General features: G+C 43.4%; 1 pseudogene; it reads right to left on the minus strand.

Moving 5' to 3' along the window:
• Positions 1-353: 353 nt before the first annotated feature.
• On the minus strand, positions 354-2,097 carry LOC120027629 (annotated as a pseudogene).
• Positions 2,098-13,078: the final 10,981 nt, after the last annotated feature.

Genomic DNA, 13,078 nt, shown 5'->3' on the forward strand with positions numbered 1-13,078 from the left:
AGTGTCACCAACCCAGCTGCCTTAATTTTACTAATGCAAAACGAGAACAGCATGTACAGAAACTAACACTTATGTAGTCACTTTTAAAGATAAAGGACTAGTTCTACAAGATTTGCTACAAATGTACAGAACTTCAGTGAAACAGGGAAAGTAAAATACTTATTTCAGTCTGAAGCTTTTTGCACATTGAAACATTGCAGTCTAAAATGCAACAGGCCATTCAATTCACTCCAGAGGAGTCAAATGTAAAAGCAACTTCACATTCAAAAACAGTGCCTTGTGTTGCAACACCCACACACACAGTCAACTTGATGCTTCAAGCTCTTTTCATAACAGAACTGGTAAACTAAAATTCATTCATTTTGAGACATGGCCTTTCTGTCCGTGCTTCTTTGTTCCTTAACCACTGACTTGATGACTCCCACAGCAAACATCTGCTTCAAGTACCTTGCTGCAAACCGACCTGAAGGAAGCAACACAGTATTGTCATGTATTGTAAAAACCGAAGTCAGCCATAGTCTAGATGGGGAGCACCTGGTGTACAAGCAGACATTTGTTAAAAGACCAGACATGTAGGAAGGAAAGCCATGTGCTAGTAAAACATTGATCTAGAAAATGTTATGCAGTAACAGCTACAATTTCTAAGCTCACTGCCAGTACCCTGAAAAGATGGTGAGAAGCATAGTGTACCTAAAGGAGGGTGGGTGAAGAAGCTCTCCACAAAGAGGGGTCTGTTGGGGATCATCTTGACAGTGACAGCATCTCCAGACTGCAGGGTCTGGGGAAAGTCCTCTAGCGTCTTCCCTGTGCGACAGTCAAGCTTCTCCTTCAGCTCTGCAAAGCGGCAGGTCACGTGGGTGATGTGGCAGTCCAGCACAGGAGAGTAACCCGTCTTGATTTTGCCAGGATGGTTCAGATTATGAGCTGTGGGAAGTAATACAGAACTAAATGAGCACAGTACAGTACAAAGTTCTCAGCCACATCTTCGCAGCGGAAGTTCTTCACAGTCATGTTCGTGATGTTGAAGCCCACGTTGTGACCGGGCCCAGCCAGCTCCAGACCCTGGTGGTGCATCTAAATGGACTTGACCTCTGCAGTAAGCTTTGCAGGGGAGAATGACAGGATCATGCTAGGCTTCAGAATCCCAGTCTTGATCTTCCACACTGGAACCGTGCCCACTGCTGCAGCACAGAGAGAAGAGACAACTACCCCCCCCCCCCCCCCCCCCCCCCCCCCCCCCCCCCCCCCAGTAGAGTTTTCACATTTGCATGCCCCTCCAATCTCCTGACTATCCAGCCTTTGAACAATGACATCTACACAGCAGACATCTTAATAAATTAAATCAAAATTCTCTCACTTTCTGAGATGGGAGAATATGCGTGACCCCGGTCCAGCCCGAGATTGGAACGAATTACACACAGCAGTGATTCTTGAGGGAAATGCTCACGCTTTGGATCACTTCGTCAAAGTGTTTCTGGCTGTTTGGTGGCTCAGTCACATCCAACTTGTTCACTGCGACAATTATTTGTTTGACACCGAGCGTGTAGGTGAGCAAGGCATGCTCCCTGGTCTGGCCATACCGGCCTCGAACTCCCCTCTGGCAGCAGACACCACCAGAAGGGCAACATCAGCCTGAAATGCATGATGAACAAAGGCACAAGATTAGGTTACCACCAAGACCAATCAGTCGCATTGCCCTAAACTAGGGATAGACAACTAGTCCTATGGGGACTGATTGGTGTCACTTTTGCCCCAGCCAACACACCCGACTCCAATAATCAACATCTTCAGTTTAGAATGCAATTACTTTAACCAGCTATGTTTGCTAGCGATGGGAAAAAGTGTGAAACCACACCAGCTCCCGAGGACTGGAGTTTCCCCATCCCTGGCCTAAACTGCAAACCCCCATAGGCAGATAAGCTGTCCATGGTAGCCTACCTGTGATGACCCAGTGATCATGTTCTTGATGAAATCGCGATGGCCTGGAGCATCAATTATCGTAACGGTGTATTTGTGGGTGTTGAATTTCAACAATGAAATGTCAATGGTTATTCCTCACTCCCTCTCCCAGGGATATCTGAAAGAGCTGTTACCCATCTGTAGGAGGATAAATTAAATTCGCTACAATTGCAGTTGCTCAAGGAAATGTAACTGATGTTGCTCCAATTAGTTTGCTTGCTATTTGTTCCTTACCTGGGCTGCAGTCTTCTCGTACAACACTACAAAGTTCAAAGTTATTGCACATGCGCACTACTCTGAAGTGCGCATGTGCAATAACTTTGGAGGCCAGCATCCCGGAGTCGCGCGCTTCACTCTTGATGTTGAGACTGGTGTTTTGTGGGTACTATTTAATGAAGCTGCAGGTTGAGGACTTGTGAGGCATCTGTTTCTCAAACTAGACACTAATGTACTTGTCCTCTTGCTCAGTTGTGCACTGGGGCCTCCCACTCCTCTTTCTATTCTGGTTAGAGAGCGTTTGCACTGTTCTGTGAAGGGAGTAGTACACAAGCGTTGTACGAGATCTTCAGTTTCTTGGCAATTTCTCACATAGAATATCCTTCATTTTGCAGAACAAGAATAGACTGATGAGTTTCAGAAGAAAGGTCTTTGTTTCTGGCCATTTTGAGCCTGTAATCAAACCCACACATGCTGATGCTCCAGATACTCAACTAGTCTAAAGAAGGCCAGTTTTATTGCTTCTTTAATCAGAACAACAGTTAACAATTGCAAAAGGGTTTTCTAATGATCGATTAGCCTTTTAAAATGATGAACTTGGATTAGCTAACACAACGTGCCATTGGAACACAGGAGTGATGGTTGCTGATAATGGGCCTCTGTACGCCTATGTAGATATTCCATAAAAAAATCTCCCATTTCTGACTATAATAGTCATTTACAACATTAACAATGTCTACACTGTATTTCTGATCAATTTGATGTTATTTTAATGTACAAAAAAAAAAAAAATCTTTCCAAAACAAGGACATTTCTAAGTGACCCCAAACTTTTGAATGGTAGTGTATGTTGTAGCAATCTTTCAGTCGATGACAGTCGATAACGTGGCACGCAACCATTGGTTGATGCATGATGCATGCAACATCTGAGCAGCGGAACACGACCAAGAGATTCCTTGCTAGCGGGCAGCCTTAGGGAATGTGATTACCATGACAACAGACATAAACAAACAGCCCCTTCAAACAGAGATCGCTACATTGTCAAACAGAAATCATTACATTTCATCTAGCCCAATAATGGACTAGAGGCTCTAACGTTACTCCTTATAGTCCAAGGACCTTACATGTTCTGTTTAAAGGCGAATTGGCTCTGGAACCCAAAACAGCCAAATGCTCCATCTAAACACGAATCAATTCTCAATTGCTGTACGGTTCTAGAAACATAAAATCCTATACTTTCATATCACATCAAAATAATTTCACAAATGCAAACTAAACACTGATTCGCTCATTGTAATGGCTGGAATGGAATAAATGGAACGTAGTCAAACATGTCATTTCCATATGTTTGATACCGTTCCATTAATTCCATTCCAGTCTTTACAATGAGCATGTCCTCCTATAGCGCCTCACACCAGCCTCCTCTGCCGTGCACAGTATTTTTCAGCGACAACATGTTTGTGGCGTTTGTCTTCGTTTACACACGGGTGTTCGGAAACGCAGATAGTTAATTAGCACAGGTAGTCCGTCTTCCATCTGTTTTCCATTAACAAGCGCTGTAGCATGGAAATATAGGCCCGTGTGGGAACCCTAACACTATAAGATTTGTATCAATTAAACATTTTGTTTTTGAAAATTATTTCTCACTGATATGAAAGATAAGGTCCTTATGCTTCCAAAACTGTACCACAAGCGATGCGTGTTAATGTTCAAACCGAGCATTTGATATTGTTATTATTTCATTTTAATAATTACTTCATTGGCAAAGTGGGCAAACTTAGGAAGGAAATGCCAACCACGAACAGTGAGCCATCGTCTTCATGCATCAAAAAACTAATAATGAAAGAAAAACATTAAGTTTGAATTTTGTAAAATTAGGGTGGTTTTTGTGAAGAGGTGGGGAAATTATTGTTATCTATCAATAATGACAAACCTTCTGGCATTGCCGAGTTATTGTAGATAGAAAGCTACTGAGGATGTTAGCTGACTCTATCTGTCATATCTTTAATCTGAACTTAAAGGAAAGTGTTTGTCCTCAGGCTAGCTCCTAGAAAACTGTTGGATAAAATTGTGTTTGACTAAATACAATGCGAAAGGCTCTAGTTTGATCTCATCTTGATTATTGTCCAGTCATATGGTCAAGTGCTGCAAAGAAGGACCTAGTTAAGTTGCAGCTGGTCCAGAACAGAGCGGCATGTTTTTCTCTTCATTATAATCAGGGGGCTAATATCAATACTATGCATGCCAGTCCCTCTTGGCTAACAGTTGAGGAAAGACTGACTGCATCGCTTCTTGTTTTTATAAGAAACATTAATGTGTTGGAAATTCCAAATTGTTTGCATAGTCAACTTACACACAGCACTGACACATACACTTACCCTATGAGACAAGCCACCAGGGGTCTTTTCACAGTCCTCAGGTCCAGAATAAATTCAAGGCAACACACATTACTATACAGAGCCATGATAGCATGGATCTCCCTGTGGAGTTACAAAGATTAGAGTATCTGTCCATAGGACCACTTTAAGCCGTACACTACACAGAGCTGGGCTTTACGGAAGAGTGGCCAGAAAAAAATAAGCAAACATGTTTGGTGTTCGCCAAAAGGCATGTATGAGACTCCCCAAACATATGGAAGTATCATGATACAAGGCGAGACCCAGATGCAGCCACAGGAGGAAGATGGTTGGAGTCTTACAATGTGTATTAATCCAAAAGGAGTAGTCAAGAGAATGGTCGTGGACAGGCAAAAGGTCAAAACCAGATCAGAGTCCAGCAGGTCAGATGAGACTAAAATTCAGCTTTTTGGCCAACAAGGAAGACACTATGTCTGGCGCAAACCCAACACCTCTCAACGCCCCGAGAACACCATCCCCACAGTGAAGCATGGTGGTGGCAGCATCATGCTGTGGGGATGTTTTTCATTGGCAGGGACTGGGAAACTGGTCAGAATTGAAGGAATGATGGATGGCGCTAAATACAGGGAAATTCTTGAGGGAAACCTGTTTCAGTCTTCCAGAGATTTGAGACTGGGACGGAGGTTCATCTTCCAGCAGGACAATGACCCTAAGCATACTGCTAAAGCAACACTCGAGTGGTTTAAGGGGAAACATTTAAATGTCTGGGAATGGCCTAGTCAAAGCCTAGACCTCAATCTAATTGAGAATATGTGGTATGACTTAAAGATTTCTGAACACCAGTGGAACCCATCCAACTTGAAGGAGTTGGAGCAGTTTTGCCTTGAAGAACGGGTAAAAATCCCAGTGGCTAGATGTGCCAAGCTTATAGAGACATACCCCAATATACTAGCAGCAGTAATTGCTGCAAAAGGTGGCTCTACAAAGTATTGACTTTGGGGGGGTGAATAGTTATGCACGCTGAAGTTTTCAGTTTTTTTGTCTTATTTCTTGTTTGTTTCACAATAAAACATATTTTGCATCTTCAAAGTAGTAGGCATGTTGTGTAAATCAAATGATAAAAACCCCCCAAACATCCATTTTAATTCCAGGTTGTAAGGCAACACAATAGGAAAAATGCCAAGGGGGGTGAATACTTTCGCAAGCCACTGTATGTGCACCACAACATTGCTCTGCTGTATGTGCATGATGTGCCTCTTTCTAGCTGTCACTCAAATGGTGGGAAATGTAGGGACAATGTCGCAACACAGCTTCCAGAAAAATAGTCTCTTTCAAATTAAGGATTTCATGGCAAATTGCGATAAAACAGTAATTCTGCTCATATAGATTATGCACGTTTTTTTATTTCACCTTTATTTAAACAGGTAGGCTAGTTGAGAACAATTTCTTATTTACAACTGCGAGCTGGCCAAGATAAAGCAAAGCAGTGCGACACAAACAACAACACAGAGTTATACACGGAATAAACAAACATACAGTCAATAGCACAATAGAAAAAAGGCTATATACAGTGTGTGCAAATTAGTTAAGATAAGGGAGGTAAGGCAATAAATAGGCCATAGTGGCAAAATAATTACAATTTAGCAATTAAACACTGAAGTGATAGATGTGCAGAAAATGAATGTGCAAGTAAAGATACTGGGATGCAAAGGAGCAAAAAAAAAAAAAAACAGTATGGGGATGAGGTAGTTGGATGGGCTATTTACAGATGGGCTATGTACAGGTGCAGTGATCTGTGAGCTGCTCTGACAGCTGACGCTTAAAGTTAGTGAGGGAGATATAAGTCTCCAGCTTCAGTGATTTTTGCAATTTGTTCCAGTCATTGGCAGCAGAGAACTGGAAGGAAAGGCGGACAGAGTAGGAATTGGCTTTGGGGGTGACCAGTGAAATATAATTGCTGGAGCGCGTGCTAAGGGTGGGTGCTGCTATGGTGACCAGTGAGCTGAGATAAGGCGGGGCTTTGCCTAGCAAAGACTTATAGATGACCTGGAGCCAGTGGGTTTGGCGACGAATATGTAGCGAGGGCCAGCCAACGAGAACATACAGGTCACAGTGGTGGGTAGTATATGGGGCTTTGGTGCCAAAACGGATGGCACTGTGATAGACTGCATCCAATTTGCTGAGTAGTGTTGGAGGCTATTTTGTAAATTACATCGCAGAAGTCAAGGTTCGGTAGGATGGTCAGTTTTACGAGGGTATGTTTGGCAGCATGAGTGAAGGATGCTTTGTTGCGAAATAGGATGCCGATTCTAGATTTAATTTTGGATTGGAGATGCTTAATATGAGTCTGGAAGGAGAGTTTACAGTCTAACCAGACACCTAGGTATTTGTAGATGTCCACATATTCTAAGTTAGAACCGTCCAGAGTAGTGATGCTGGACGGGCGGGCAGGTGCTGGTAGCGATCAGTTGAAGAGCATGCATTTAGTTTTACTTGCATTTAAGAGAAGTTGGAGGCCACGGAATGAACTACACATTAAATGTATGTCTGAATGTATGAACTACACATGGACACATCCAGACCAAAGTGGGAGGTGTAGCCCAACATCTTGGGACATCCCGGAATGTTTGCGAAGCAGACTTGGCAGACCAGACAATTTTCCCTAAAACACTCCTCTTTGATACAGCTAAAACCGGAAGTGACTTTTTCGTAGCAGGATAGGAGAACTTACGCAACAGATTGTTCACTTCACTCATTGAGCAGAGGATAATTAACATAGCAGGTTAGGATATAAGGTTAAGGTTTGGAAAAGGGTTAGTGTTAGCGAAAATGCTCTCCTAATCTGCTGCTAAAAGTCACTTCCGGTAGTAGCTGTATCAAGTGGCGTTTTTAGGAATCTCAGACCGGGGTTTGAGAAGTCAATGAGAGAAGTGAACAATTCTTCTTTAGTCAATTTCCTTGAAATCTAAAGGCACAACCTAGATTTGAGCCAACATCTTAAGTAGCTGAACATGTTATTATTCCAACCTCACGTTTGAATGGTAAGGCGAAAGCAACCAACTGTGTTGAAGAAAGTTGAGGAGTGAAGTCGGGGGCGGTGCATCTGTGACAGAACGTCGAACAGTAACAGTAAGGTTTGTTTATAATGTCGAATAAACATGTCTACAACCACCATATTACACAATCACACAAACTGAAATCATGTGTGTAGGCCTACATTGTAGAATCAACTAGTGAGAGAGAGCATCAAATATCACATTAATTTGTATACACTCAGTGGCCAGTTTATTAGGTACGTGGCCGTGGCTGGTTATGTAAGGCAGAGAGGCATTGAGGCATTCAGTTACTGTTCGATTGAAAGTTAGAATGGGCAATTCGAGTGACCTAAGCGATTCTGAGAATGGTATGATTGTTGGTGCATGAGTCCATGGCTTCATCCTTCCTGGTGTCAATGGTACAGACTGGTGGCGGGGGTGTAATGGTGTAGGGAATGTTTTCCTGGCACATGTTAGGTCCCTTGATAACAATTGAGCAAAGTGTCCATAACCTGAAGAATTCAGGCTGTTCTGGATGTACTAGATGGATGTACCTAATAAACTGGCCACCGAGTGTATACATGAATCGTAGCAAGTTGGTTCTGTTTCAGTCATGTCTTTGGTCACGTTCGCGTGGGTCAAACAAATCAAATCAATGTTTTTATTTGTCACATAATTTGTAGTGCTTACAGGATGAAGAACAGTTTCTAAAACCGTGTATCTAAGGCTCTGGTCTGTCTAAGGAGTGAGGGTAAACTGCTATCCACTAAATTGTTTTAATTATTATTTTGGGGATAAGGGAGGGTCACATGTTTGTTTTTTCAAGTGCTCAGGGAGGGTTTAGGTAAAATATATTTTGCTGAAGGGAGGGCCATTCATTTACATTTTCATTTTGGAGAGGTCTGATTTTCTCCATGTAACCCTTATTATAAATAACGTTCACTCCCTACATGCTTTAAAATTCACAAAAAGCTGATGAAGATTATCTCATAGAACAAAACATATAAGATCTCCTAAGCCTGTGTTTCCCACAGACTTGATTTTCGGCGTTTATCCCAAAAACTCTACAAAAGCACAATTTATTTCCACATAGGCTTTGTCCAGCGAACCATGGAGTTTATTAAAAAAAAATGTGCTTTGTCATTATGGGCTATTGTGTGTAGATTGATGAGGGGGGGGGAATGATTTAGTCCATTTTAGAATAAGGCTGTAACATAACAAAATGTGGAAAAAGTCAAGGGATCTGAATACTTTCCGAATGCACTGTACATGACAGCAGGAATAGAAATTAAGCTCGCCCGAGGCTAGTACCTTTCAGACTGGGCTAGTAGACAATGTGCCAAACTAACCTGACACAGCAGTGACATTTTGCCTTTACAAACATTGCATCCCACAGATTTAGGACCTGAATGTTACCAGGGCTAGTGGAAATCATGGTCTGCTGGCCAGTGTCCAAAATCCTTATCCCTTTCAGACGATCCCCCTATCATTGTTGGTTCTCCTCAGTGACCTCATAGCTGAGGGTTTTAACTTCCCTCTTGAGAATTAGAATCAGAAGTACAGTCATATAGCTCATTGCAATACTTCACCTCTTCTGGGAAATAGTACCCTCATCCTGATCATCTAGTTGACCATTCCAGATAATTCCTCCATCCTAGCAGAAATGTCTCGTCCACATAGTAGGATTTTAGATGTGCAGATAGACCAAAGACCAGTCTATTTTACCGTTACTATAGTAAAGTCTGTGGATTATGGAATTTTAATATATACAGTATGTTACCATTTTAGTTATTAACTTAGCTAGCTAGTAAAGGTTATTGTTTTGCTTTTTCAGATGGGTGGACCGGAAACCCAGTGACAACACTTGGGTCTGCAGGTGCCATTTTCCTGTGGGAAAGAGAAATGGCTGTCACGTTCTGACCATAGTTCTTGTGTGTTCTGCTTGTTTTAGTGTTGGTCAGGACGTGAGCTGGGTGGGCATTCTATGTTGTGTGTCTAGTTTGTCTGTTTCTATGTTTGGCCTAATATGGTTCTCAATCAGAGGCAGATGTTTTGTGTTGTCTCTGATTGGGAATCATATATAGGTGGCTTGTTTTGTGTTGGGGATTGTGGGTGGTTGTTTCCTGTCTCTGTGTTTTCTCTGCACCAGCTAGGACTGTATCTTTTTGTTATTTTGTATTTGTAAGTGTTCATCGTTTAATTAAACATGTTGAGCACTGGCTACGCTGCGTGTTGGTCCGATCCCTGCTACACCTCCTCTTCTCTTGAAGAGAAGGAAGGCTGCCGTTACAATGGCCCTGTATTTACCACAAAAGGTGCTCATCCACCATGGCAGAAGAGGAAGATCCGGACTGTTGTTTGGGAAACAAGAACAAACAATGAGGCATGAGAATTGGGTGTTGAGGGACCACATGTCACATTGTCCAAGGTGGGTTTGTGTTATAATAAAGAATGCGTTTTCTGTCCAGATAAAGATGGTGTTTTAGCATTGAAAAAGATCCACCACTGACCACGTCTCTTTATTTTCCAGTACAACAGGGTGCATCCCTCAGGCCTTCTGGTTCATGGATAGCCTGTGCCAGTGTGATCCGAGTGCAAGAGTCCAGTTGTAGACTACAGCAGATCGAGCTTGTGGACGGACAGCTCAGTAACTCATCAAATGTGATACAATATTGTGTACAACAGTACATTTGAAGATATATCTGCACAGTATGTTTGTCATGTTTGTCTATGTTTCTCATGACTTATGATTGGGTGTTGAGGGACTACTTGTCACATTGTCCAAGGTGGGTTTGTGTTATGATAAACAATTTGTTTTCTGTCCAGATGAAGATGGTGATACAGTTTTTAAAAAGACCCACCACTGACCATTCATTTAAATATTGTCAGTTAATCATTCCACTTAAACTGGCTGGCTAATTAGCTGAGAAATAAACATACTGTGCAGATATGTCTACAAATTCACCTGGCTAAATTATAGTTTGAGGAGTGACATGATGCTGTAATGATACATTTTTAAATGGGCTGGTTTAACAGCAAAATGAGCTAAACGGAAATATCTGCTAACTACTAATTATTGCAAATGTTCCAAATGGCCCTGCATTTAACAGAAAAGGAAGCTCCACACGACGAAGGGGGTAAGAAATAATTTAAACACCACAGATATAAGTTCTCAGACCAGCCATTGTGATTGAACCTACATTAAATGCATTACTTTAGTTGGCTGTTTTCAGCAAAACTTGTATGTAATGTAACCTATTCTGGGAGCCTAGTGTGTGTGTGTGAACTATGTGAAATATTTTTGGACCATAGGCTTCCCTGAAAACAGGTACTGACAGGAGGCGTGACAAAAACGCTGATCCAGTGCCCCCCCCCTGCACATCCATCCCTGTAGCCATTTTGAATGCCTTGATACCCTCCTCTTCATTATCTGTGCCCCACTGTACAGACAACACCCCATCCAACGACTGTGATTGGAGGACCCTTTTTTTTTAGCAGCAACGAAGTAACGCGTTTGGCCCTAACCACTGCTACAAAATTGCTGGCCGTCAACCTCCTCTCCTCATGGTGTGCCAGTTGAGGTTGGTGCTCTGTCAAACGGTTGCCTGCTGTATAGCCTCCTGCTGCTCCACCGGCAGCGCCATGCCAGCCAAGATGCCTGCATGCCCTAGGTGCCCTTCTTTTTAACAATGTCTGGTATAGTCAGGTTCTTATGGCTCAGGTTCAAGGAGCCATGCCATTCCACTGAACCTGCACCAGAGACTGTTCCTTAGCCACTGAAGATCCTCTTCTGTGGGCTTTCGGGACAGAGGGTTGTAGTCTTCTGCCAGGTACAGGTCCTCCACTGACTGCACCTGGTTGGGCATGACTGGCTTCCTCTATTCGCATTCCACATACGTACAGCCAATATTGTGAACTGCAAAAATAGCTAATGCAACCACATGGCTACACTTATGAGCTCCACGGTAGTATTCACGTGGTAGATAGAATCGCCTGGTCACCTGTAGAGAACTGCCAAAAGGAAGGATTTTAAGTGCCACGTGCCTTTCAATGCATGATTTTGAACACCATGAACTGCATTTGTTGTAAGAAATGTGTTATATATGATTTAATTGATGACATTACAGCTGTAGAATATTTCAACAGTAATTTTCATGAGGACAAGTGCAGTTTTTCCATAAACTTTTAATTGATAACTTGGGATTTTATCACGTGACATTTACATTTACATTTAAGTCATTTAGCAGACGCTCTTATCCAGAGCGACTTACAAATTGGTGCATTCACCTTATGATATCCAGTGGAACAACCACTTTACAATAGTGCATCTAACTCTTTTAAGGGGGGGGTTAGAAGGATTACTTTATCCTATCCTAGGTATTCCTTAAAGAGGTGGGGTTTCAGGTGTCTCCGGAAGGTGGTGATAGACTCCGCTGACCTGGCGTCGTGAGGGAGTTTGTTCCGCCATTGGGGTGCCAGAGCAGCGAACAGTTTTGACTGGGCTGAGCGGGAACTGTACTTCCTCAGAGGTAGGGAGGCGAGCAGGCCAGAGGTGGATGAACGCAGTGCCCTTGTTTGGGTGTAGGGCCTGATCAGAGCCTGAAGGTACGGAGGTGCCGTTCCCCTCACAGCTCCGTAGGCAAGCACCATGGTCTTGTAGCGGATGCGAGCTTCAACTGGAAGCCAGTGGAGAGAGCGGAGGAGCGGGGTGACGTGAGAGAACTTGGGAAGGTTGAACAGGATAGGGGACATAGAGAGTCAAAGGATGCAGAAAGGGAGGAGAGGAGGGTTGAGGAGGCAGAATCAGGAGATAGGTTTGAGCAGAGGGAAGAGATGATAGGATGGAAGAGGAGAGAGTAGCGGGGGAGAGAGAGCGAAGGTTGGGACGGCGCGATACCATCCGAGTAGGGGCAGTGTGGGAAGTGTTGGATGAGAGCGAGAGGGAAAAGGATACAAGGTAGTGGTCGGAGACTTGGAGGGGAGTTGCAATGAGATTAGTGGAAGAACAACATCTAGTAAAGATGAGGTCAAGTGTATTGCCTGCCTTGTGAGTAGGGGGGGAAGGTGAGAGGGTGAGGTCAAAAGAGGAGAGGAGTGGAAAGAAGGAGGCAGAGAGGAATGAGTCAAAGGTAGACGTGGGGAGGTTAAAGTCACCCAGAACTGTGAGAGGTGAGCCATCCTCAGGAAAGGAACTTATCAAGGCGTCAAGCTCATTGATGAACTCTCCAAGGGAACCTGGAGGGCGATAAATGATAAGGATGTTAAGCTTGAAAGGGCTGGTAACTGTGACAGCATGGAATTCAAAGGAGGCGATAGACAGATGGGTCAGGGGAGAAAGAGAGAATGTCCACTTGGGAGAGTTGAGGATCCCAGTGCCACCACCCCGCTGACCAGAAGCTCTCGGGGTGTGCGAGAACACGTGGGCAGACGAGGAGAGAGCAGTAGGAGTAGCAGTGTTATCTGTGGTAATCCATGTTTCCGTCAGTGCCAAGAAGTCGAGGGACTGGAGGGA

Source organism: Salvelinus namaycush, chromosome 33 (assembly GCF_016432855.1).
Source record: "Salvelinus namaycush isolate Seneca chromosome 33, SaNama_1.0, whole genome shotgun sequence".
NCBI classification, from domain to species: Eukaryota; Metazoa; Chordata; class Actinopteri; order Salmoniformes; family Salmonidae; genus Salvelinus; species Salvelinus namaycush.